Raw genomic sequence first — 26,146 nt, forward strand, 5'->3', positions numbered from 1 at the left:
ATTGCATATTTTGACTCAAGATGCAAGCCAAAGATTGGAAGCATAAGAGCTGATCATAGAGCAATAGCACGAAAGTGATAAGAAAATTCACTAAACAAGTTACAGATATAACACAACATCCTGGAGATATCTGAAAAGCAGGCTGGAATAGGTAGCAATTAAAAACAGGCTTCAGGAGATTTCAAGACAGACTGAACCAAATAAGATAATTTAGAAGAATTCCAAATATAAGGAACAAGGGATCATTGGACAGCTCATGGGAATGTAGCTGCAGGCAGACAAGCAACAGTGAGAATATAACTTCCAAGCTGGTCTCATGGTAAGTGTGATACGGCCAAAAAAAAAAAAAACCCTAAAGGATTGTAGACCATGAAATGTTTGCAGGATTTGGTGGATCAAAGGGAGCAAGAAGAAAATGCACATATTGCATGAAGACAAGAAGGTGAACCGTGAGTATGATAAAGGACAGAATGCAAGGATGCAGTTAGGGACAGAGGGAGGGAGGGAGCTCTTTAATGCCTTCCTTTATGTAGACATGTTACAGATAGCTGAACTGTTTGTAAGGTTATTTCATAAGAGGTTTTAACTTTAAAGGAGATCACAAATTTAAATTTATAAGAGATTTAAGAGGCAGTTTGAACTCTCAGCAACATCAAAGAACAAAATATTGGGAATTTTAGAATTACTGAATGATTGAAACCAGAGAGATGATGGAATGGACTTTGTGGGATGGTGGGATAAGATAGCTCAAAGACTATGCAAACTGACTCTGTTGGACTGAAAATACTGTTTTTCCAGCATTTTTTAAAAAGTGTTGAAACAGACATTAATAAGTATCACAAAACTTCCTGCTCATTACAGTCTATAAATTCACATTTGTGACACTTTATGTACCTATCTCTTACATAGAAGAGATAACAGCTGAATTAACAGTGTGGTTTCTGGAAAATAACAGTGGGAGTAGACAGAAAGATTGACTCCTTCATGTCTTAAGGTGTCCTGGGAGTCATGATACAATTATAAAATTATCTGGAGGGACTGAAATTGACTGATCTTTATCAGTCCTTCTTAAGTTACTAATAATTTTGGTGCCTACAGAAGAAACTATGATACAAAGGATAATTGGAGACTTCAAGGAAGCAGAAAGAAAAATGGGACTTGAGACAGATAAAGATAAAACCAACTATTTGCTTTAATCTGACAAGAGGATTTTAGACAAGGTTCTCTAGCAGCTGATAACTGTAGATACTAAAACTTTGGTAGCTGAAGTATCTCAGAGCATTGGCAATCAGAATATCGGTCAGAACACTGATATCAATGCCAATCTGAGGAGGTAAATGGCTTAGGAATGTATATTCCTTTATTTTAAAATCAGAAGACCAGAGTTTAGGATATACCAGACCATTTTAATGTATTTTGTTTTATGTAGCAGTGTCACTTGGTCACTTTTTCTAAAAAGACAAAGAAAGAAAATTAATAACTTCATAAATAAAATACTGCTCAAGGATGTGTGGGTAAGGTTTAATTAGGAATGATGGGGTGTCAATAAAGAACATGAATTGTGATTTAATTCCCATAGCTCCAGTGGGCAAAGTGTGCAGTTAAAATGACACGAGGCAGACCAAGAAGCATCTGGGGAAAGCTCTTCCACTGCTGCTAGAGGCTGATCAATCAAAGTGGAAACAGTAAATTGAAATGGTGTTTTAATATACGTGACCAGCTACACAAAAAGCATGCCCTAACAGAAAGAGTTTGGGGCAAACTGAGGAGCCATGAGTCATTATGATCTCTAAAACCATGAAGGGGGGAAGGAAGCAAGTATGTGGGAATGAAATGGACCACCAGGGGAGACTCACGCTTTGCAGGGGTAGCCACATGCAACAAGAGGCAGCCGTGTAACAGACAAGTACATTGCGATTATGGTCTGCCAAATGGTGAGCAAACCAAGTTGTAAGCCATATCACCATTTACATCGTTCCTGAGTTTACTCATCTAGATCTCAAAATAAACAAAAGATGAGCCTTATATTTTAAGAGGTTCTACTTCAGCTTGAACTTATTCCCTGAGTCCAAAAAGGCGGGGGGAATGTCCAGCTGCCACTAATGCCAGTGCCTTTGAGGTGGAAGTGAGCTGGGGTGTAGGTGCCTATTATGCACGCTGTACTGCTGTGCTGACCACACGCAAGATCGAAAGTAATAGCAAAAATTGAGATGGAGCTTACTGCTCACTTGTAATATGCTGCAGAGGCTGTGCGCGGAGCTAATCTGCCCAGAATTATCAAGCAGGCTGTGGATTTTGAGACAGATTTAATTGCCATTATGAAAGAAAAATCTTTCCCACTTATTTTCTGGAGACTCTATCTTTTTGTCTAAGTATTTGAAAGTGCACCTACTGCTGCCCTGGAATACACAGCAGTGAATAATAATGCTCCTGGTTCTTGCATTTAAAATGCTCTCCCAGGAGCCAAATGATATCTCTGTAGCAATTTGAACTGTTACAGAAGCACCTACATTGTAGTTTTCCTGATCCAACAAGGACATACTGGTGAAATCAGGACAAATAGGTTTGTTTTTTTCCCTTGAAGCGCATGTGTAAGTTTTGGATGCTCATGCCTGAGGTTGCTTCCCAGTATGTCTAATGCAGGTGTGCAGAAACTGTCTATGTCCACTCCGACGCAGCTAACCACCAGCGGTTCCCAAACTCTTTATTCTGTATGATCTCGTGGAACCATGAAGAAAGTGTCACCTCTGGGCTTGGAAATCTAGAGAAGGATATTTCCCTCCTGTAAGTGATTTTACACAAAATTATTTTTAACTAGCAGTTTTCTTCTGTCTAAGTTCTATCTACAATTGAAAACAGAAATAAAAGATACACTAGTGCCTTCTGGGAAGAGTTAGTGGCACATAGAGAAGAGAAATTATTTTACAAATATCTTCCAGATCTGAAGACAGAGTGCCTCAAGTGTGACCATACAAGCTGAATGGAATTTGAAGCTAAATCTGTATTTTAAGAATACAAAAACAACTCAGTGTGAGTCACTGGGGAGGCAAAAGTAACCACAAAGTTTGTGCACAGTCTATACAGTGAGCTTGATATGGTTTCCAAAACCTTTAATTTCTGTTGGTTTAGGGGAACTAAACACATGATTTAAAAAAAACACTGTACTTTTGCAAAGTTTATGCTTTGCAAAAATGAAAAAGTTACTGAAGACATTAACTCTTCAGTGCTGTAATCACAACAAATGTGGGAAGGATATGTACTACTGAAAAGCTTGCATGCAGGTCACCTTGGAAATGGGTGTCTGAACTATGGGTCTGGCCTGAAAAATGTTAGTTGAGGAGAAGGAAAATTTTTCAGCACAGTTGCTGTAAAAGTTCAGAGCTTCTCTTCTGCATGTATTTCAAGATACAGTATGATGGAGGAGAAATGATTTCATCAATTTCATAAAAATTAGGTGCCTAGTTTTTGCCAGACAACCCTGAGCTCTGGTGTGGCCACAGACTTGCTATCTAAGACTGTTATCTTCAATGAATCACTAAAATTTCTCCTTGTGAAACTTTTCTTACCTACAAAGAACACATCATACCTACTTTGCAGGTACTTATCAAAATTAATGAATCTATGTTAGTGAAGAAAAATTTCTGGCCTCAAGAGTATAAGCAACTTATCCAAAGCTTACTGGATTGAGAGGGAGGTTTTCTGTGACAAGGATTTCAACAAAGCCTTTAGTACTAACATGAAATCCGGAAGAGTACTCTTGCTATTCTTAAAGATATATTCTATCAGTATCAATCTGGTGTCAATGCAAAGATTTTTATTGCCTTCTGTGGAAGCAGGCTGGTGAGAAAGCCATTGTAAACATAAAATATTTTCTGAGTTACTCTGCATGAAATGAAAAAACAAAAAAACTTAATATAATAGTCTCCTAAAAAGAATAAATTACGTTTAAGGAGATTTTGCTTTACATGTGGTGATACGAACAGTTTTGTGATGATGACAGCAGTGAAAATGACTAAACTGTGTCATTAAAAATCTGGTGCCCCTAACACATCAGTGGCAATTCTCATCACATTCTCACCTATTTGCCTGAGCCGTGAGTGCACTATCCCCTCTCCTCAAAAGGGGAATGAAAATCTTTCACAGATATTACTTTGTAAGTGAAAAGCCTGTATAAATTTTTCTCAGCAACTCACTAAGACAGTGTGAACTGGAACTTATATTTCAGCATTTTTTATTGTGATTATTCAGAGTATATATTATATTTTCAATGTCATAGGTACCTACGGCATTACCTATAAGTACACTGAAAAACAGTTACCTAAAGTGCCCTACACATTTGGCTAAAGGAAACTGCATACATGAGGCAGGTAATTCCTTAAGCAGTGTGTGTGGCAGGGGCAACAGACGTATATTTCACTCCTTCTGTGAAAGCCAAGTCACTTTGTGGAAAGACTTCAAGTCTCATCAAGCAGGAAAAAGACAGCAGGAGCCTGAATCCTTAATGCAGTAACTGAGGCACTTCCATGGACTAATGTTAACCTGGGTTCTGGTCCTGCTTAAAAGGCTATTTATGTGAAACAGTAACTGGATTCAGTGCATACACATCCTTGGAGCAAGGGTCAGAATTCATATCTCCCCTTCTCTTGACAAGTATCCAACTTAACACATTTAAAATGTCATTCTCATCATCTCCGCTCTTTTAGTAGGAATCTGGACAAATCTGTGCTCATGTTTTGTATTGTCTGTCTTTAGGCATCTTTTGTAATGAGAACACTAACCTAAGGCGGTTCCTTGGACTCGGAGGTCAGAGAATCAGTTATGAAAGCCAAGTGCTCAAGGGTGAGGCAATCTGTGACATTGAAGGGCCTAAGGAAGAAATAGATATTGGAAGACAGGCTTTCCAAAAACTCATTCAAAGCTTCTTCTAGCCTCAGGTCTGTTTATCTCAGTAGGCATGGGAACATAGCATCTGGAACAGAGTAATTTCCTGCAAACTAGTACTCAAAATAGTAAACCTTCACTCATGTAATGTTACTGCATGTATGTATGACCCTCTTGTTTATAAAGTAGTGTGTGTTAAGACTGATAGAAAATGATACAGACGCTGTTTAGAGCACAGGAGGAAATATGCTGAAATAGGAAGTATGCTGAAATAGGTCATTATTTGGCTATTATCTATGTAATGCAGGGGCCAAAAATGTTGAAAACAGATTATTTCTCCCTATGTATATTGAGGAAAAAAAGGTTACCCAAGGTTTTCTATGCATTTGGCTCAAGGATGCTGCAGTATGAGAACATGTGATTTGTTAGGGAAATCCTATGTGACTCTTCTGCAGAAGCTAACTAAGTAAACAAGAAGTGAGCTGGAACTTTCTGTACAAGGACTTTTACTGGAATCATTCGGAAGCTTTTGAATATACTCAGGCTTCCTCGGGAGGTTCCCTCTGCGTTAGATCTGTTGCTGCAGGCATCACCTCTCAAACAAATGAACTTTGAACAACTTAAGGTCTTTGGACTTCAGAAAACATTTTTCTCCCCGTTAGAAGTTCAGGGTCATGTCATCATAGTGATTTCTATGTCAGTTGATAGGCTTTTACAAAATATGCTCTACACTTCTATTTTTGAAACAAAAGAAATAGCATCAACATCATTTAATAAACCTTTGACCGTAACAATCTTGCTGATAATCTTCATGTATGAGTATCTTTATAAGGCCACAGTTCATCTTTTTGCATAACTCCACATGTGGCTTTTCAGACATTCAAGCTGGCATCTGTCTGTGTCATTAAATCTAAAATGATTCAAAACTTCCTATCTTAGTCTAAGCCTTCATCTATGAAAACCACCAGTGTAATTCTTTTCTTCACTCCAATGAAAAGCATATGGACATCACTGAATGCTGAAAGCTAAAGTCTATCGTGATCAAATTATGTCTCTCAGGAGAAGTTAATGGTAAAGTGTCCTTAAAAATTCACAAACAGAAGACTTAAAGGGCACGATTATGGCTGAAAAAGTTTTAACTGACCAAAGCACCTCAGCTCATTCTTATAAAGGATTTTTAGCCCTCATTCTGCACTGATGTTTACAGAGGTAAATCAAGATCTGCACAGTTTCTGTAACAGAATATGGACATTAAATTATTTTTTTAAATTATTTTTAAATGTATTTCCCTTGTTCTAATAGGAAAGTGGTTGTATTCAGATGTTGGCAACAAGGATATTTGGGTATATTTGCTCCTCTTTTGTTCCCTGTTTCTTCTCACTTTGTTTTCTTATGCTGGCATTTCCATATCATTTCAGAAGGAGTATCTCCATTCAGAATTGTTGGTTTGTGCTTGCAGAAACAAATATGAATGGTAGATGCCCATCACCTTTAAAATTCATCTCCTTGTCTTTACAGTGACTATGCTGTTAGGCTATGCTCAGTGACAAAAACACAGCAATATTTTATGCCAAAATTTGGGAACCACTGGGTTTGCAAAGTCCTGTCCATTTTCCTCAGAATAATCCTCCACCTTTATGCCTTAACCACTAGAGCTCCACGCTTTCTATTAGTTTCCAATGTAGAAATCACCTGTGAAATTTATTTCTCATGCCATATACACTGACACTTCTAAATTGATTGAGTGAAGAATTAAAAAACTCCTAAATCTCTTCAAACTGCATACTTACACAATACTTACTTGGAGATGAAGACTGGACACTGTTTGTGTATTTGTTTTCAGGTTGGTTGCCTGCTCTTTAGGCTGTAGTAGTAACCATTCAGGATAAAAGCAAAACATCACTTTGGATGCTGAGCAACTGTTCAGTATTCAGTAGCTGCACTTTTTAATCTAGGATATTTCTAAGATGCATGTATCCTATCATTTTGGGTAGTTTCATATGAGCCTTCCAAGCAATACTGCATCTTCTGCCCCGCATTTCATTTGCACATCTTCTCTTGCTTTTCACAACCCACCAGCACCCCAGGTTTTGCTGGATGAATGAGTCATATAAAAATATTTAATGGAGGTCCTCTTCTGCTTATGGAATATCACAGATTCTTCATTATCTAAGTAATTTTGGTACTTTCGCTGCTGTAAGTCCATTCTTCTAAACTGATTAGGCTCAAATAGATTTTGAAGGCTGCAAAAAACATAGACTGGAAAGGTAAAATTTTGTGAAATATATTCCCTTGATAGAGCTAATTTTTGCCTCTCTTTCTGAGTTTTGTAAATCCAAACTGAATACTTCTATAATAATAAAGCAGAAGAATAGGGAAAATGTGGCAGCCTGTAACTAAAGGAAAGCTAACTTTTGTAATTAAAGTAACATGTACAATACAGACAGTGATTGTACACAGGCTGCTTAGCAATTAATGTTATAAGATTATTCAGGAGCTGCCCAATGTTGTTTCTCATTTGTCTAAAAAAAGAGGATTTAATGCATATAATCCTTCCTCAAGAAAAAGCAAAATGCATTGATCTTGAATCTTGAAAAGATTATTCAATGTTGCGTTATTTTTAAAAGTAAAATTGCAAAATCACAAATTATGTATTAATTACATTTTTTTGCAAGAGCGGACATTAACACACAACTTTTAAACACCATTAATTGGCTTTTAGGAATAAAATTATGGGTGAAGAATGAGTCATAGTGATAAAGTATCAGTCTTTGTAATGATAATGTCACTAAAGTCATCCTCTCTGCCCCGTTCATCTTTTTCAGGAAAAGCTTTGTGAGGGCAAAGGTCATATGGTAGAGAGTTCAATTATTTTCTCACTAAAACTGATAGCAAAGGTTTGCATAGACTTGATCTGCTCCTGCACACATTGAAGACAAGGGATTCTTATTCACTTTGCCTAGCCAGGTTTGATATTAAACATTCATGCTAATAAATACGGAGATGTTTTCTGTCCCTTAATAAAATTTAACAGTTGCATTGCTTTATCTTTCCAAACTGCTGGAAGCTGCAAATGACTAGCTAAACACAAAGATAACCTTTTCTCTCTAATCTTTCATGCTTCCCGTTTGTTTGCAGTACAGAGATTTCCTGTGAAAGTTATTTCTCTGCACAGCGCTGCAATTAGAGGAGAAAATTGAAGGCATCTCTTGGAGGATATTTACTGGATTGGTTCTGCAGCTTGTGGTTTATCTCAAAAGGTAGGAGTAGCATCACATTTGGTCAGTGACTGCTGCAGTATGAAATGAGGGCTAGCTCTCTGGAAATTTCTACAGCACTTGGGGCCACAGACTGTAGCCCTCGGTAGGAAAGTGCAGGAGTAGCCTTTTAACCAGCTTCAGAATAATAAAAGGAAAGAGCAAGGGCGGGGGGGAGGGGCAGAAAGGAGAACAAAAATGGAAAAAACCAACCAAAACATGGAGAGATAGAGGCAAGCGCATTTGCAGAGCTGCGGCAAGACATTTTTTTGGTGTTTGAAGTAACGCTATCCCCCAGACTTTCTCTCCTTGAACTGAAATGTTTGTTTCTGGGTCAGTCTGACACTGTGCTGAGTAGGTCCCGTTGCAAGGAGACCTTATTCTTGTTCTTCCTCTTACTGGCTGTGGGAGCCCATCCCACAGGTGAACTGGTACAAATTCTCCCCGAAGCCTTTGGTACACTCCCTCTTTCTGGAGCCAGAGCCAGCTGCACTACCAGGACAGGCTTCGCATCCATATGCAATAATAACAGACAGCCCGCATGTCTCTGGCAACAACTTCTTGCCAAAAACCCCAATGACTTATGCAACCTCTGTCATCTGTGGGGCATATAGGCTTCCAGAGTCTCACTCTGGAGTTGTGGGCATGGGAGCTACAAGATGCCTGCTTTGATATCTCCGCAGGACAGTGCTGCTCTGTGCTGCTATCTCAAAACAGTATAATCAGCCATTACTTCCTGAGAATCACCTTCTCTCACTGCTGCTGCGCTTTGGTTGGCACATACCAATGGCTACCGTAGCTCCTGCCTCCTCCAGGTGTGGAAGGTTTGGGGGAAGTTTTTACCACTTGGACTCTAAAGAAAAACCTGTTACTGGCACAGTTTACATTAAACTGTAGAAGGACTGAAAATTTCAGCAAGTCTTTCTTTCGGGGCTCTCTTGCATGGATTTCTCTGTGGGAGGAATCAGACCATTCTGGAATAAGGCATTGTGTTCCTCTGAAGTCCGGGAAAGTGGCAGGATTGCACAAGATGGGTCAAGGTCGCTGCCTGTAATAAGGGACAGGGTGAATCATAGTGTGTCTGTCATGGGTAAATATGAGTTTTTTCCCAACTTCCTCAGCAAGCCTAACTGTTCTGTGTGAAAAACCCGTGGCTTCTGCACCTGAATACACAAAAAAATGCATGTCCTGGAGTGGGGACCAGAAGTCTGCACTTCCCCCTCCCTACCCAGGCACTATGGTATGCAGAATCACCTTCATTTCTGCTCGGGCCTTTTCTGCCTCTGTAGCTTCACTTTTGTTTTTTACGGGATGTCCATGCTTTAAAAGCAGAGTGGACAGTGCCCTCTAGCCTAATGAGGTGGTCAGAGCACCCTGTGGACATGGGAGACATCCTCTGGAGCACCTTTGCCCATTGCACCCAAGCACTTCCACCTCCCAAACAAGCCTTTAACGACCTCTGTAGCTGGTGGCATCTGTTGTCTCTCCCCTGTGACTTCAGAGAGAAAAGTCCTCTGTTCTTTAAATCCAAGAGAGGGTTTCAGGCCACAAGTGCCAGTTGGGGAGGCCTGAGGATTGTGAGTAGGTAGGACAAGATGTAACACAAAAGATTGATGTTAGCGCTGTCATCTCCAAAGCCAGGAGAGACTCCATCTAAATGTGACTTCATTTGGTCTGTGTATTCTGCATCTTAAAGGTGAAGACTTTCGGAGTCTTGCTAATTACAGGCATGAGAATGAAGACTACGAGTAAGGCCAGGGGTCTGGAACAAGTCATGGTGGAATTGCAGCCTGTTGGTGCACATCAAAAGAGGCAAGACAACAAAACCTCAGCTTACAGAGCTGTGTAGGAAAGCAAAACTGAGAAAAGAAATGAGACAACAGGAATTTCCTTTTTGCTGGAACAAGTGCCCTGTGCTCAGCAGGTTGCTTCCTGTGAGCCTTTTCCTCTGTTCGCTAGATGCCTGTATGGATTTGTAATTACATATTTTAGGTTCAGCAAAGAGTGTGTCTGGGCTTTCCTTTTTTGAGTTCTCAACTGTCCTTTAAATGAAGGAGAACTAGCAGCCTAACCAAAATATGAGGAACATTAAAACACCGAGTGCTGCAGTGCCCATAACTTATGCGTGTCCAGGTCCAGGCTGCATTCCACAGCAATGCTATGCATATAACAGGGAAAAGGCACAGGCTCAGGAGGCATTTGGCACTTGGAGTTAGCAACGGCCAGCATATCAAAACCAAACACGTTTACTGGGCCTTCACTGAAGTACCTCTAAAATTGGAATCAGGAGCCTAATAAAGGCTTCCTGGATATAAGTTCTCCTGAAAGCCAGGTACTCCTCCCAGGCAAGGTAGTTTTCATGTTCCAGTGCGTACCCAAATGAATTGGTTATAGAGGTTTGTGAAGGATAAGCATAGCTCTTGTGCTGAGATGTGGGCTCACAACGAGCAAAGTTCAGATGATCTTTGCAATTAGGGACACAACTCTGTTCCCCCAACTGTCATGATGTTGCTTCAGACAATGGACAAAAGGCAAGTTCCCTGTTTTCCTCAGGTTTCTACTGTCAGTCCGTTCCAGCTATTGCGAGTGGGCTTGGGTCCCTGGCCATGCCTGAAATACTCCAGTCTAGTGGCTAAGGCACATAGCTGAAGGCTGAACTCACCACCTGTCCCAGAATAAGGATAGCCTGGAGCCCGGGACTGTGGTTTGACACACGGCAGGACTGCTCCTTCAACTTTTGCCCTTGGCTGTCTATTCCAACCTTACAGCCCTTCAAACTTTGCCCTTGGCTGTTTATTCCTACCTCCTACCAGCCTTCCAATGACTTGATGTTTGTGTTCAGTGTAATTCACAGCAGGGGAACTATTCAGTTAAAAATACCTTGAGGGAAGGCTAATTAAAAAAAAAAATAATTGTTTTCTTGATGTGTCTGACTGTGTGGACATATGCAAAAATTTATGTTAACACAGTGCAGCAGAGGATCATAGATGCATAGATCCGACACAATGGATGCTCAAATTCATACTGGTGGCAGAAAAAGTACCTGTCAAACCCTAATCTAGGCCAATACACGCGTTAACTCAGCCTGTGCCTCATGCACTCACAGTACCTGTCTCAAGAACGTGCTTTGCGGCCTCCCCAGTGCGCTATGCTTCAGAGCAGGGAGCACTGAACACAGATGAGTGTAATGTGAATCAGTTTTAGCTCAGTGCTGATAAATGGAGTTCTATGACACAGGGGTGGTTGTTCTCTGCATCTCAGGTGACCCAAGTGGGGAAAGAAGTGGCCTAGACATCCAGCTTGGCAAGCATGGGGAATAAAACAGAGCATAATCAGTCGCACAATTTTCAGCATGTACGTACATTTCTGGTGTCTCCAGTGCTGTCCACACATGTTCTAAGAAGCGTTTTACAGAAAATAGTTTTCTGCCTGAAGAAGCTTAATCTTGCATTCCCTGGGCGGGCAGCTCCTTTGGCTTCACTAGGGATGTGCAAAGGCAGATTGAGATTGCTGTCAATCTGCAAACTAGTGAAAGCAAAGGTCCTTGTTAAACCAGAAGGGAGGATGTGAGGATGTACACAGATATGTAATTAAGTGGGTACTAGGTTGGATAGTACGTCATTGGTAGAGATGTTTTTGTATAAAAATAAAAACAGAGGACAAAAATAGGTCCACCTTGATGGAAACTCCTGGAATGGATACAGATTTTGACGCAAATTTGACCTAATGCAAACAGCCGCCTGCTTTTATGAAAACATCTTCCAACCTGACTTTCAAATATGCTGGGATTACCTTCTTTACTAGAGTTAGAATTTCTGTTTGTGTGCAAATACTGATCTTTTATTAGCCTGCAAGAGAAGTGTGGTTAACCAGGGTGGCTGAGACACACCAAACAGTAATATTTGTAAAGTCAGACCCAGAAAGGATAAGGTTTCTTCTAATAAATGGATTTTGCCATTGTGTCCCCCAAGGCCACACCTTGAGGTATCTTATTTGCACATTATTCAATACTATAATATCCCAAGCTTTGATGCACTGTGTTAAGCAGTATTGAAACCCATATCTGAAAAATGACATGGAAAGACTGACAGAAGGAATGCCACGAACCATGTAAATACAGAACTCCTGAAAAGCATTTGTTATGGATCTCCACCTCCTCTCTGGACGAGCTGTCTTTGTCTTGCTACTTTTATGCAGATGCACAGAAATTTGGTTCCAGGCAGTGACTGGGCTTGCAGCTCAGTCCAAGGATAGTATGGGAGAAGGCATATTTCTTTCCCTGTGGTTCAGCAGGGGGAAAGGGTCTTGCTGCCTGGAAACTTTGTGCAGGGAGAATTTTGAAAATTCTAGACACTTAATTCAGGATTCACTGAAGCTGACAGCTCAGCTGAGTTACGTTTTCTGGTCGAATGGCTCCTGTTGAAGTAGAGATCAGCTCTGGAGTGCATGTAACGTTCATAACAGCTTAGTTTGCTTCAAATTCATGCGACATTCGTCAGGCCATGGACTGAAGCACACAAAATCTGAAGCATCAACTTACTAAGCCTTGTAGTACAAGGGCCATTTCTTTGTGGGATGTCATAGAAATAGAGAAAGCATGGCAATATCTAGCTGATAAATTGGTGAGCAGAAAGGTATGACTGCCAGGAATGGCACTACATTGGAAACAGAGCCAAAACCACAGCGACAATTCCTAAATATGAGCAAGGCAGTATGTTTGCATGTGAAACACCGATGCTGGGGAGACAATGGAGGGACCTGCAATATTAAAAGTATATGAAAGTCTGAGATGTTCTCAGTATATTTTATTTGCAGATTTCCATGTTTCTCTGGCTATTACAAATCTAAATTATCTTCTGACTCTCATAAATCCTTTTTCATGATGTAATTAGGGCCTTCCACTACTGTGCAAAGTAAGCCTCTTCAATTTCATATCCATAAATCAGCCTTAGTTCTAGGATTGGTTCCACCAACCCTTCCACAGTTAGTAAGATTGTTACCATTTGTTGGTGTTCTTTCAGAAATTTATATTTAGCTTCATTTCTTTCCAAGAACTATGCTGTATCTTATTTCACTGACCTGAAGACTGACCTCTCATGCTACTGTATGGGACTCAGCAATGGGATGCATCCAACACAATGATTAAGCGTGTGCTGAACTTTACACTGCCAGTATAATCAACTGCAGGATGGCAAAAATGCTTAGACTGGGAAGCAGGCTGGCAACTGTTAATCAGTTACAGCACGTAGGTTGTTTTAGCAGAGGAACTTCAGCAGTAAGTCCCTTCTCAGGCCTGAGTTCACTGTAGCCACTGTAGACACATGTAACTGAAGTACTAAGACTCATCTGAATGAAGTAGACGTGGAAATGCCTGCATGTGGACGCATCAGAAGATGCACTAGCGCAAGGGGGGAAAGAATGAGCATTAATCGACATGATGGATGTAAACAACAGCAGTCAAATCAAGGAACGGTGAGGACTGTGATGTTTACACCAAGACCACAAGACAAGACCAAAAGTTCAGTCCCCTTACTCTGATAAAGCCATAGCATAGGCAACTTGTCACCCTCAAAACCATGCTCTGATAACATAGGCTCAGACAACATCCTCCCAAGAGGAAGACAGACAGTAGCCATAAAGAGCAAAATGAGGGAATAAGGCAACGGGCAGAAACTTTTCCACAGGTTCCTGGAGGATAAGGCGAGAAAAGGTCTGAGGCAAAATCCTTGCATAACAACTGCTTGACTCAGGAAGATATAAAAGACATGTTAAAATAAATTGTTTGTTGTTGCCAGTCAAGACTGACTGAACATGCTTCGGGAGTACTCAACCGTTGTTGCCCCTTGTCCTCTGTCCTACACAGAAATGACCCTGGTCAGACCACTTGGACATAAAGACCCTGACATTTGACAGTGTGTGGCAATGAGATCCACGTGCTAGCACCTCTGTACGGCATGGGAGAAGCTTTACCTTCACTGCTGACCATAAGGGTCTTATTACTGGCAGTGGATGCAGTATTTTCACACCACGTATTTTTCAGGCATCTGAGGTAGAATTTTTTCCACAGAAAGGAATGTAAATGCCTTCAATTTAATTGTTTTTGGCAAGTAGTGTTTTTCTTTCCATTTCTTTTTAAATTCATGGCACTATCTAAGTTAGAGCAGGTCAGTAGATCAAAGTCCTTCATTGCTTCTCTCTGCAAACACAAAAACCACAATAGACCGTACGGTTTTCCTCCAGACAGAGGAGACCAGGGAACTTTTTCAAGCCCTTCAGCAATATATCGCCAACATGTCACTGGGTTTACAAGCATAGGTCCCTAATGATAAAGAAAATTCCCTGTATTTGAAAAATATTAATTACAAAGAATTTATTTCTCTGGGGTCAGTGTACTCATTTCCAAGAATAGCTCTGCGCCAGCTTGACAACACAGGGATGCTTCCACTGAGACCTCATAGGAAAGAGCTGTTGCTTTGTGAGTGCAGCAAAACACATGCACTATCCACCGTACTCGAGGTTATTCTTGGCATGAGCTGAGGCTACTCCTGCTCTTATCACAGCCAGCGTGAGTTTTGTTATTGGCTTTCCTGAATACATTCAGTCAGACTCAAATTTGCTTTGTTGGTTGTATTATACAATCATTTTTTAAAAGAAAACAGGGACAGATAGTCCACAAAAAAGAATCAGTGGCAGACCTTTGCCGGCAATATTATATATTTACAATCTCTGGTGTTTGTAAATGCTGGTAGAAGTACTACCTCTCTCGCTTCTGGTTAAAATGTAGGGTTTGTAAAATGTGCACACAACTTCTCAGCAAAGGAAGTTCTTTAATACTCTTTATTGGCTGGGGGAAAGTGGGTGCCAAATACAACTGTGAAATGGGAAACAATGCACAAAGGAAAAGTTCTAGAACATCAACACATCCGTTCCTTTTCTCTGCCATAAATAACCAACACACCCTTAAATACAAGACTAAATGGCTCCAGGAAACTTATTACTGAAAACGTCCTAGCTGGGTTTCTCACTTTCATTTGGAATTTACATGCCCCAGAAGTTTTTTCTGACCTAGGCAGCAGATATGTTGTTCTAAGTAATACTTAGCACTGAGATAAACTAAGATAAACTGAAACCAGCCTACTACGTGGAGAGACTTAAACCTTCTTCTCTCACTGTCCAAAGTATTAATGTTGAAAGGCACAGCCCTGCTGCTGTTAAAATCAATGTTAAAACTTAAGTTAAAATCCTACACTGAGGATATAAAGACACAGTGTCTGCTCCAGCATCTGTCCTTCAGTTTTCTGGAAACCAGAGATAAGGCAGGAAACAAAATGAATGGCCTGCACGTAGGTACTACATGCATATAAGTTTCATTATAAAATATAGCAGCTATGATATTTTATAGGGAAGGTCTGATGATGAGACAGGATGCATAGACAGTGTATTTGCTGCAGATCAGAACTTGTGGGGTAATTTGAACAGTCATTTGTCTAGGGGATATTTATATTAAAATCAGCATATTTCACTATAAAAAAGAGACAACTGATACCAACCATCTGTAGCTTTATCACCTTGAATCTTGTAGTATACAGACTTGTCTTAAATAGCATCACATCTAGAAAGTCTCTTAACTTCCAACTGAGTCATTAAAAACTGAGTCATTAATACAATATCAAAGCCTTAAAATAACTTCAGGAACTACCCCTACCTCTGATTTCTCCTGGCAGCTTCTTCTAATTTCACAATCACATTTTTCTACTTAAAAGGAAAAAAAAAATGCCACATCTCTTTCCCCGGTTCCTGTATGGAGTGTCTGTGAATTACATGGAATCTGTCTTGCTAATTAAAAAGAGAAAATAGTAAAAATTGCTATTGCTTGATTTCACCATATAGACAACGAGCCAGATCTTCCACGATTACTCATGGTACACATGGTACCATGTACATGGTACAGGACTTCCTGACAAGTGGGATGCCTGTGAGCCTTTACTAAATGTGAAATAACATGAGCTGCAGAAAAGAAAGGTGGTACAATTTCATTTAACATTTTTCAATGCCTTTGAAAGAAAGTTCTTATGTCGTTTTTGTGGATGGAAACCTGCAATTGTGGGTCTGTCATCCCTGGCGCAGGGGCAAGCTGCATCCTTCTGAGCCTTGGATGCAGACCCTACGGAGGGCACCAGGCTCCAATTAAAGAGGTCTGGAAACAGAGGAAGGCAGAGGCAGTCCTCCCTTGGATGGGTCAAGTACAATGAAATGGCCACCTTCTCCCCAAGCCTTCTGGTGCTATGGATATTCCTAGTTTCATTATGATTTGGCTGCTGTTCCATGGAAAGAGGGCAGGAGGGCTTCTGGGCTAGAATGGGAACAGGGAACTAAATGCAAAAATGGTCTTAGGCAACTGACATACCAAACTTTTTGGTGTGCCTGGAGTGAGGTCTAGACCACAGAATTAGCCATCCAGCAGACCCTCCCAGTGGGGAGAGATTTGTGACTGCGAAGAGCTGACTCATATGCTGGAAGGGTAACTGCTTAAACCTACTAAATTGAATACCCGTAAGAGAATTCTCTTAAAGTCTGTCCATCCTTGAAGTTATGAATGTTTCAATGTGCATCAGGAGAAGACATCATCTTCTGCTTGGGATTCACAGCCCAGGGCTTCTCTCCAAACGCTGTTTTAAAAAAAGTCCCTTCTTTCCCAAGAATGGTATGTGTATAAGGAGACTCAATCCTTCTTCTTGAGAAGGTGACACAGGTCAACGGATAGACAACTGTCTCAGGATACAAGGCCCGAAGTCAAGAGTGCTCTTGAGACAGAAGAGATTTGAACTCACGTTCAGATGCATGACCTAACCACAAGGTTCATGCACGTCTTGCTGGCCTACTGAAGCTGCAATTCTCTTTGCACAAAGAAATAACCCCTGGAAAGGGGAGGAAATGGTGGAAGATTTCTTCTCTACGAAATAGCCTGTGTTCACTTAGCCTGAGCAGGGAATGTGCAGGATGGCAGGAAACCTGACTTTGGGGACCTGAAATCATCTACTTAGCCAAGGTGGGACACAAGGCTGGCCCAGGACCTCCATACAAGTATTTGCAGTTCTTTATCATCCAGGTTCTGAGAAAAACAATCTACAACTTGGAAAACCTCTGTAGGAATATGTAGATAGAAAAATGCAAGGAAAACCAAGCAGTTACTTTTTCTGCATGTCCTACTGTGGTTTACTGGGGAACAAGAGAGGAGCCACAGGCTTGCCAGCTCTTCTGATTTTACGGGCCCTGTGGTATATATTTTTTTAATTGCTTGACTCTTGAGACTGTGGGATTGTGAGCATTTCAAGTTTAATTTAAAAGAGGGGCTGGCACGTAGCTGTTGTGGCTTCAAAGAAATGTTGGAGGTCAAGTCCCAGACCTCAAAAACTCGAGGCAAATACAAAGACTGAACCAAGAATCTTTTGGGTTTGGAGGGCAAGGCCCACTGCTTCACACCCTGGCGGGCTGGCAGCATTGGCGACACTCAAGATACTGCTCTAAGAAGGGCATCTGACCGTGTCACGGAGGGAACCTGGAATGATCAGACCCGTGACTTCATCCGCCCCCGCAGCACGCTCCTAACAGCCCACCGGGGACCCGAGGAAACCACCGGCCACCGAAGCTTCGCCCCCGACTACACCCCGGCCACACAGCGGACGTCAGCCTGAAATCCCGGACAGCTTCGGCCCGACAAGACCGGGAATAGCGAGCGGGTCGGCCCGAGCAGCGGGGCCGTGCCGGGCGGCGGCGGTGCCCCGGGGGCAGGGCCGGGGGCGGTGGCGGCGGCGCCGGGCGGTGCGCGGCGCAGGCTCCTCCCGCAGGCATCCCGCCAGCCCCTCTCCTCCATCCTTCCCTCCCTCCTTCCCTCCCTCCTTCCCGCCCCGGCTCCATCCCTCCTTCCTGTCGGCGCTGCGCACTGCTGCCCGCCGGAGCTGGGCCGACCGGGACGGCGCCGCGGGCAGCCCCGCGCAACCCCCGCGGCATGAGGCTGCCGCAGGGCACGGCCGGGCGGCGGAGGGTGAGTGCCGGGCCCCGCGGCGGCTTCTCCCGGCGGCGGCCCCGCGGTTGGGGGGGTGGGGGTGGGGGCTCCGCTCGCACCTGGGAGGGGGCGGCCCGAGGGGCGCGGTGAGCGATGGATGCCCCCTCCATCCCTCCCTCTCTCCGCCCGCCCCGGGGAGGTGCCGGCGAGGAGGGGCGAAGGCGAGGCGGGGGTTGACAGCCCAGCCTGGATCCGGCGGGGCCGCGGGATCCAAGCCCCCCGGCTGCTTCCCTGCTCGTCTGCGGGAGCGGGCGCTGCGGCTCGGAGCGGGGCCGGGGGTGCGGGACAGGTGGCGGCGGCTGCGGGGCGCGGCGGGGGTCGGGGCCGGTGCGGGCGCGGAGCGTCCCTCGGGGGGATCGAGGAGAGACCGGCGGCTCCTCTCTGCCGCTGCCCGCAGCCTGCCGCGTACATAGAGGCTGCGTTTTGTCAACAGCTCGTTCTGCTGGCCGGCAGGTTGGTTGGTTGAAGGACTGAACGGCGGGTAAATAATATTTATGCCTCTTTTTGCGCTTTAATATTTTATTTTATTTTATTTTTTAATAAGCAGCTCCTTCCAAAAAAAAAAAAAAAGGGGGGTGGGGAAAGGGGGGGAGCTTGGGAGGGCAATCCAGAGCCCGTTCTGCTCTTGGGGAGCATCCAGGCGCGCTGCGCGCCTCGCCGCACGCTGGCCGTACAGGGACACCGGCGCAGTGGCAGCTTGCTGTGTCTGTTTTGAGTGATTGAATTTCTAATGTGTTTAGAGATTGTGTTTAAAAAAGATCTCTGTAAGCCTCTGAGGTAGTTCTGGAAAGAACGTCATTCCCTTGTTAAAATTCAACGTGTGTGAGTAGATTTGAACTAGGCATATTGTGCTGGCATGCAGTGTGTTGATTCAGTAGGAATTGGTGATATACGTGGTTTGTTTGTTTTTTAATTGTAATCAGTGGTGGATGCCTGGAAACTTTGCTGTAAACAGGAGTAAAGCGAACCGGATAGATATTGTAATCGCGCGGTGCCAGGGAGACTTCGGCTGTGAGCTGCTGTGTAGGAATTGTCACTTTGATTCTTGCCCACAGACTTTCACACTTAAAATTTCCATGGCAAAAATAGTGAAATGTTCATATTCCATAAAGAAGCTGGCCATGTCCTGTCAAATTCCTTTCAGGGAAGCATGGACATTGGGTAGCTTTCTGCTGTATTTGAAACCCAGCTCGTTACCTAAGGGAATGTGACATGCCTTTGACATCTCACCTGGAAGTCCATTCTGCCTTTTTTCCTTACTGTAAAAGAATTCTTTAAATTCTTCTTAAACCCTTAGTTCAACTCCACAGCATGAATCCAGACTGTTAATCAGACTTAGCAGCTTTAGTAGCTGAGGGGAAGATTAAAAAGTCCATGTCATGCCATGTTCCCTCTCAAATCAGCGTGTGGCAATGCCAGCTGAGACAGCATGTTGTTTAATGTAAATCCATCAGTGCACATGTACTTTATATATAAAGCTTTGCATATTCTGTAGGGAAGAATGCATGAATAACTTGATCTGCACAAAGTCTGTGCTTGTCCTTGACTTCTCAACCATTGTATGCGGTATCGTTTTGGTGATAAAGATAAGCTATGATTTCTGTACATTTTTGGTGATAAAGGTAACCATGTGCATAGAAGCCTCCTGGATTTGGCCCCAGTATGAATCAAGATCAAAACAAAAACTATGTTTGATGAGGGGAAGGATGAGGATGTGGAAGAGACAGAAGCAAATGCCGGGAGTGGATCCACGGAAGGAGTAGTGCCACATCTGCAGTTGGCTGGTATTGCTCGGCATGAGTTGGATAGGGCTCTGCAGATTATTTCTGAGAGGTCTGCTGAGGGTACTAAGGAAAAACAGTCTAGTGTCAGTAGGCTGCAGGGCTATGTATCTACACTGGGAAATGTTGCAGAAGTCCACAAATGGAAAGCTTAAAAATCACTGACTTGGAGATGGTTTGGAGTATAGCTTTTAGGCAGCCCGGTTGTTTGATTTTGCTTTCCGTTTACTAAGTCTTCTCATCCTTTCATCTTATCAGTGTTTCACCTATTCAAACTTTTATCAGCACTATTCAATGATAACAGTTTCCATTGTGTGCTCTCCAAACATATTGCTTCAGTCACTTAAAGAAACCAGTGTCAAGCACTATCTATGTGTTAGATTGTGCAAAATCCCTTTACAGGTGAGCTGAGGAAAGGGAGAGACTTAACCTTTGGGTGAGGGCATGCTCACAGACTTGCCGAAGGCAAGTCAGGAATACGTGGGAACAGCCACATGGGTGGAGATGCTCTCCAAGAAAGAGAGAGAAACTGATTTTCAGAGGTGGCAAAGTTGCTGCTGCTACTTTAGCAGGGAATTCATGGGGCTTTAATTTTCAAGTGCTTGATGAGTTACGGTCTATGGCGAAAAGGTCACTTCTGTTTCAACGTTGTGCAGCTCAGGGCTTTAGTAAGTGTTCAAAAAAAGTCTGAATTTATTAATATCCATAGGTAATGCTGAACAGAGCCTGTAAAACTATTAGAAACAACTCTCTTAGAGAATGAATTTTAGACTGTTTATTCCAGTGGATGACTGACAGTGGGTTTTGTGCCTTCTGAGAAGACGTGTTTAAACTCGGTATGTTAGTAAGAATTCCACCTGAAAGATGAAACAGCACCTCAATCAGAAAGTGTCTGTCAGTCTTTAAACACTCTAGATATTTATAAATACTGACTCTATCTTGCAGAGTGCTCAGGAGTGCATCACAAGGCTGATGCAGACAGATTATGTTTTACTGCTAATGACCCAATAGATGATGTGAACAGGTAAATGAGGTTCTTTTCCACTTATACCGTGTGCCTAGTGCTCAGAGGAATACAGAGGATATTAAACTTAGCAGATCCTGTTGTGTTGATGTGTTTGTTGAGTGAAAAAAAAAATGAACTGATAGAGTTTTAAATGACAGCTTATGTTTTATTTGAGCTGTTGAAAGGCAGCTTTTGGATAAACGAAAGGAAAACAGAAAAAAGAAATCAGCAAACTTCTTATAGTTTTGCTCCATTTTCAATAATACATATTGATCTAGAACACAGTTATAATAGAAACACCGGGATCTTAGATTCAGACTGATGTTGAAATACAGAGATGATTCAAGTGAAGGGTTGTCGATTAGCAGTCGAAGAAAAGGTCTGATGTGAATCTTAGAATCATAGAATCATGGAACTGCCTAGTTTGGAAGGGATCTTTCAGATCATCTAGTCCAACCATCAACCAAATCATCTAGTCCAACCATCAGCCCCGTCCATGAGGGAGGTTTAAAGATATATAGGTGGAAGGACTGAGAGCTCAAATGAGATACTGGTGGCTCTTTGAGAGGGGACGTGTTGCTCTGAGTTAGTCATTGATTTGCATGCAGGGAGACTGTAAAAATGAAAATCATTTTTACTCCTGTTACCATAACTAGCTAGAATTAGTTGTAATGATTCGTGTTTTGGTCCATCTTTTCCCCTGAGATTTAGTTATGACCTTTTTGACTGTTAGGCATCAAATTTCTGTCTAAAAATAAGAAAAATAAATTACCCCTAGATAAGGCTTGAGAGGTGATTGTGCTCTAGCCACAAAGATGGTTGATATATTTCATTCCATAAGCAGTTTAATATAAACAGTTTAATATATAAGATATAAATAATCCTTGGGAGCAGGACCTGGAGCTCATGATCCCTCGGTTCCAGCGAGTGCCCTCTCACAAGGACACGGAGTCCTGCTCCGAGTCAGTGGTTACTTAAGTTGCAGAGAGAAATGCTATCTAGAGAAAGGCTGGAAAAGTCTCCATCCTGACTTGTCTGTCACTTCGAGTAGTCTCTGGGGTGGTGAAAGTGTTCCCCACACCCCAGTGAGTACAGCAGTGGCTGAGCTGCCTTAGAAAAGGGGCTACCACTGCTGCTCTCTTTTTCTGGCTCTGCCTTTAGACAAAAGCGATGGCTTCTGCTTTTTCTGGGGAACGTGATTCTGTGGTTCTGCACACATTTTATCAGCAGACACAGGCAGGGAATAATGTGAATCTTTGTGAATCTTCAGTGTCTGAGCATCAGGCAAGTGTTGCGGCCCTGTCAAAGATGAGACACTGCATCTGTGCATGCTGTTGCCTACAGAATTTATCATCACCTCTCTCATTTTTCTTTTTTTTTTTTCCCCCCACTAATACTTAGCTGCAGCCAAATGGGGTTTTGGAACATGTTTCATTTAGGTTTAAGCAGCAAAAGTTCAGGTGCTTAAATGCCTCCAGGGATCATCTTCCAGAATCTTGTGGATCTCTTCCAGAGTCATTAGCAGGGCAAAGATGGGAGCCATATAAATTCCTAGATGGCCAGAGCTGTTTTCTTACCTGCCTGTGGGGGATCGAGGGACAGCTAGAATACCGATCACCAGCAAATGCAGAGGTTCCCGTGGTCATTGCCTGCCTTATTGACTTAGAAACCAGCAGATGGTGATTAGAGTGAATGATATCTTGAGGTTCTGATCTGACACCAGGGAGTGTTTTTCATGTGCACCATCAGTTTTTTGGTGGTCACTGCTGTCCTCCTTCCCCTGGAAAATTTGCAATCCCTAAATTTGCAGGCTGTGGGAGCCCTCCCGCTGTGCGTCTGTATGGTCCTTGCACTTCCTGCAAGCGCCAGAAACTCTCAGTGGGGGCTTTTGCCACTTTGCTGCTGTCTGCCTTTCCCTGCTGCCGCCTCTTGGAATCGCTCCTAGTAGCAGGTTTCGCTGCAAGCAGAAAGTGCTTAAACTAAAAATAACTCCTAACCCGTCGGTATGAATGTTGGTCAGTGTGTAAGGTTCTGAAGGGCATGTCCCCCCTCCTTGCCATGCGCGGTCTGGAGCTGGCACTGGAGTGAGGTCAAAGACTGTTGCTACAACAGAAGCAGCTTTCCCTTATCCCACAGGCAGAGAACTGCTGAGTTGTCAGCTGTTGAATCCAAATTATGCCTTTTACCTCAGGGAGCACAAGTTATAAAAGCACGTGTCATGGAAACAAGGACGGCACTGTAGCAATTCCCTGCTCCAGAATTCTGCCTCACTTCCTACCCTGCCAAAAATCAGACCCGCAGCACAGGGGATGGGCAGCCTGCGTTGCCAGCTTGGTGTTCGGGGAGCACCTGGGAGCAGGAGAGCTGCCGCCTCTCCTGGGCCATGTTTTGTCAGGGAGCAGTCTCCTTCCTCGCCTGTAAACCCAGCATTTTAGGGGCAGCTTCCTGCAAAACAAAAAAGCGCAGCCTTTCAGCCCGCCTTAGCCTTCCGAAATTTCCTGAAGTCTTAAGTAGATAAAGTAGTGCTTTCTTTGGGTTGCTTTTATGCTGCAGCTTTTTCTTCACCATCCAAATATTTTCACTGATAGAGTAATATTGGCTAGGGAATTACTGCGGGGTTTAATTTTTTTTTTTGGTATGCTTCTATATTGATGAGCAACATTATACCAGCGTTCCCTGCCAATATATTTTACTGCATTTTGATCACAGTCAAAATAGAGGTATATATTTGTGCTTGTTGTGTACCTATAGCTGCACTCATAATAGCTTCTTAGTATTGACTGAACGTAGATAGCTTCATATCAAGGTAACATGGTAGTTCGTAGTGCATAATTATGAAACTTAAATATAGCAATGTATGTGTACCATTTCTTTGGATGATAGACACTGAAAAGTATGCTGGAATGCGTCTTATGCTTGCATAATTTTGTCATTATTGCACAAGTTGCTTAAAGGTATAATAAAACTACAAGTAACAGGGGTGGTTGAAGGTGGTTTACACTGTCAGTCTGGCTCAGAAATGGTCCATGTTTTACTTCTGGGCCTCAGCCATCCATCTAAACTAGTTTTACTCTCCAAATAAATCAATTACTTCCTACTCTAAGAGGAAATGCAGGCTCAGTTGACTACGTAACATGGTTAAATGTTTATTCTGGATGGTGTGTATATGGCTTATGGCAAGCTTGAGTAGCATGGTGAGCAGAGCAAGCCAGCTCTATCCCCCCACTTTGTGCCACACATTCCAGCCTAAAGCTTTCAAAACTACTTTCTTTTAATTTCAAGGACTTTGAATGTAGAAGCACGGAAAAAGCTTGCTTGGAGCCAGATGGTGACCTGGGGCACTTGCTGTAAAGTGGTCGAGTCCAGACTTGGGCATGGTGGTCTCAAACAGTGCGAAGGCGAGCCTGTCTTATTATAGAATCGTAGAATCGTCAAGGTTGGAAGGGACCTTTCAGATCATCGAGTCCAGCCATTAACCTGACACTGTGTCTTGCAGCATTTAGGCTGAGGGTGAAGATAACTCCCCTTTGCAGTCCACTGGGTGGTTTGAGCATCTCTGATATTCGTGCTTTCTGTAACTTTACAAGCTGCATTTTGAATTACTCGCATGTTTGAGAGTTGCACATCCCATCCCACATACCTTGGAGAGGGAGATTTGGACAAGTGGGAGTTGAGGCATGGCTCTGCTCAGCATAGGTCGGGCCTGGGGAGGCAGCTGCCCTTTGGGGCTGTCTGGTGGTATCTGTCTTAGCCTGGCAGCCCCTCTCCCTTCCAAACAGGACTTAATGTGGTCACACAGAAGCTCTTGTGCCAAGGCAGCCATGCTGCTCATCGTGTGATCTGTACAAACGTGTAACCCTGTTTGTATGGCTGACCATGGATTTGCCCTTCTTGAACTAGGTGATCTAATGGCCTCTCTTAACTATAAAATCAGTGGGGACAGAGCTTCAGAATATCTTTCTCAAATAATTGGTCTTAATATTACTGCAGGGCAAAAATGCTGCTTAAATCAAATGAACTTCAGAAGAAAATTATAGTGGCCAGTATCATAGGTGGGGCGTCTGCAGACTCTGAAGCCCAAAGGTGAAAGTAAGTTATAAGTATTCCAACTACAACTAATTTTCACAATATTTCATGTTTTGGATCAAGTTCCACACTTGCCGCAAAAGACATGTTTGACCCCTGAGCTTTTACAGCTACTCTGGAGCTAAAAGCGGCAAAAGAGATGTTTGACCTCTGAGGTTTTACAGCTACTCTAGAGCTAAAACCAAGGAGATAAGCTTTTAATGTTTAATACTAGACAGAGAGAGAGAGGAGAAGAGGGAGAAAAAGCAAAACAAAAAGTGATTTATTTGTATTGTAGACTTCAGTATTGTCTTATGTGCAACAAGTACTTTGTGTCTAAGGTGATCATAAACATCAAACTCCTTTACTTCTTCTAGGGTTTCTTATGGTTCTGAGGATAATAATATCTGTTCCCTAGAGTCTACGTGTTCCTCTTCCTTTTCCCCTCCTTCCCCCTGCTCCATACTCCTCCAAGGGTCATGGCTATGAGAAGTCTTTGGTGTACAGGTCTCCAGGCACGTAACTCATAATTCATCTGCTAGAACAGCATCGTCACAATTCCCAATATAGAATAGCCTTCTCCTCCAAATGAAATGCGATTTGCCTGTTTCTTTTCCAAAATGCTAGGAGGTTTTCGAAAGAAGATATTTTTGACCAAATGTTGCCTCATGTTTCAAATGGCAGGATCGGTCTGGATGTAAATCCAGCAACCTGTTGTGTGATCCTCATTTTAAATCTTACCTCAAAATCTGTAGTTTGCCCCCTGTATATTGTCTTCCTTCACCATTAAAACACTAATTTATGTGAGATCTGTGGAAGATTTATGCTAATCTAGTCTGACGCTGGTGCAATATGAACCAAAGACTTTAATCTGGGAAGACTTGTGTTGAGCCCATATTTAGAATTTTTTTAGGAATGCATCCAATCTTATTTTTTATTTCAATCAGTTCACCCCATCCATGAAGAGCTTTGCTAATACTTAATTAGCTCTGCTTTTCACAATGGGCACTTTTCAGTGGAGGTCTGCTACATTGCATTGACTCTTATATCTCAATATATTGTGGGTTATCTTTAAATCCTTTCTCTGTGT

At 42.6% G+C, this 26,146-nt stretch overlaps 1 protein-coding gene across 7 annotated transcripts in view; it reads left to right on the forward strand.

Moving 5' to 3' along the window:
• The window catches only part of LIFR (LIF receptor subunit alpha), a 90,255-nt gene that overhangs the window by 16,157 nt on the left and 47,952 nt on the right, over positions 1-26,146 (forward strand). For 2 of the 7 annotated variants that reach the window (XM_063319561.1, XM_063319565.1), the window contains exon 1: positions 18,374-18,657. The exons of 3 other annotated variants lie outside the window; for them this stretch is intronic. The gene's annotated coding sequence lies outside the window, so the exon portion shown is untranslated. Of the gene's footprint in view, positions 1-18,045; positions 18,184-18,373; positions 18,658-26,146 lie in introns of those variants that run through there. 2 more of the 7 variants (XM_063319562.1, XM_063319566.1) reach the window with 2 other exon arrangements.

This window comes from Chroicocephalus ridibundus, chromosome Z (genome assembly GCF_963924245.1).
Source record: "Chroicocephalus ridibundus chromosome Z, bChrRid1.1, whole genome shotgun sequence".
NCBI classification, from domain to species: Eukaryota; Metazoa; Chordata; class Aves; order Charadriiformes; family Laridae; genus Chroicocephalus; species Chroicocephalus ridibundus.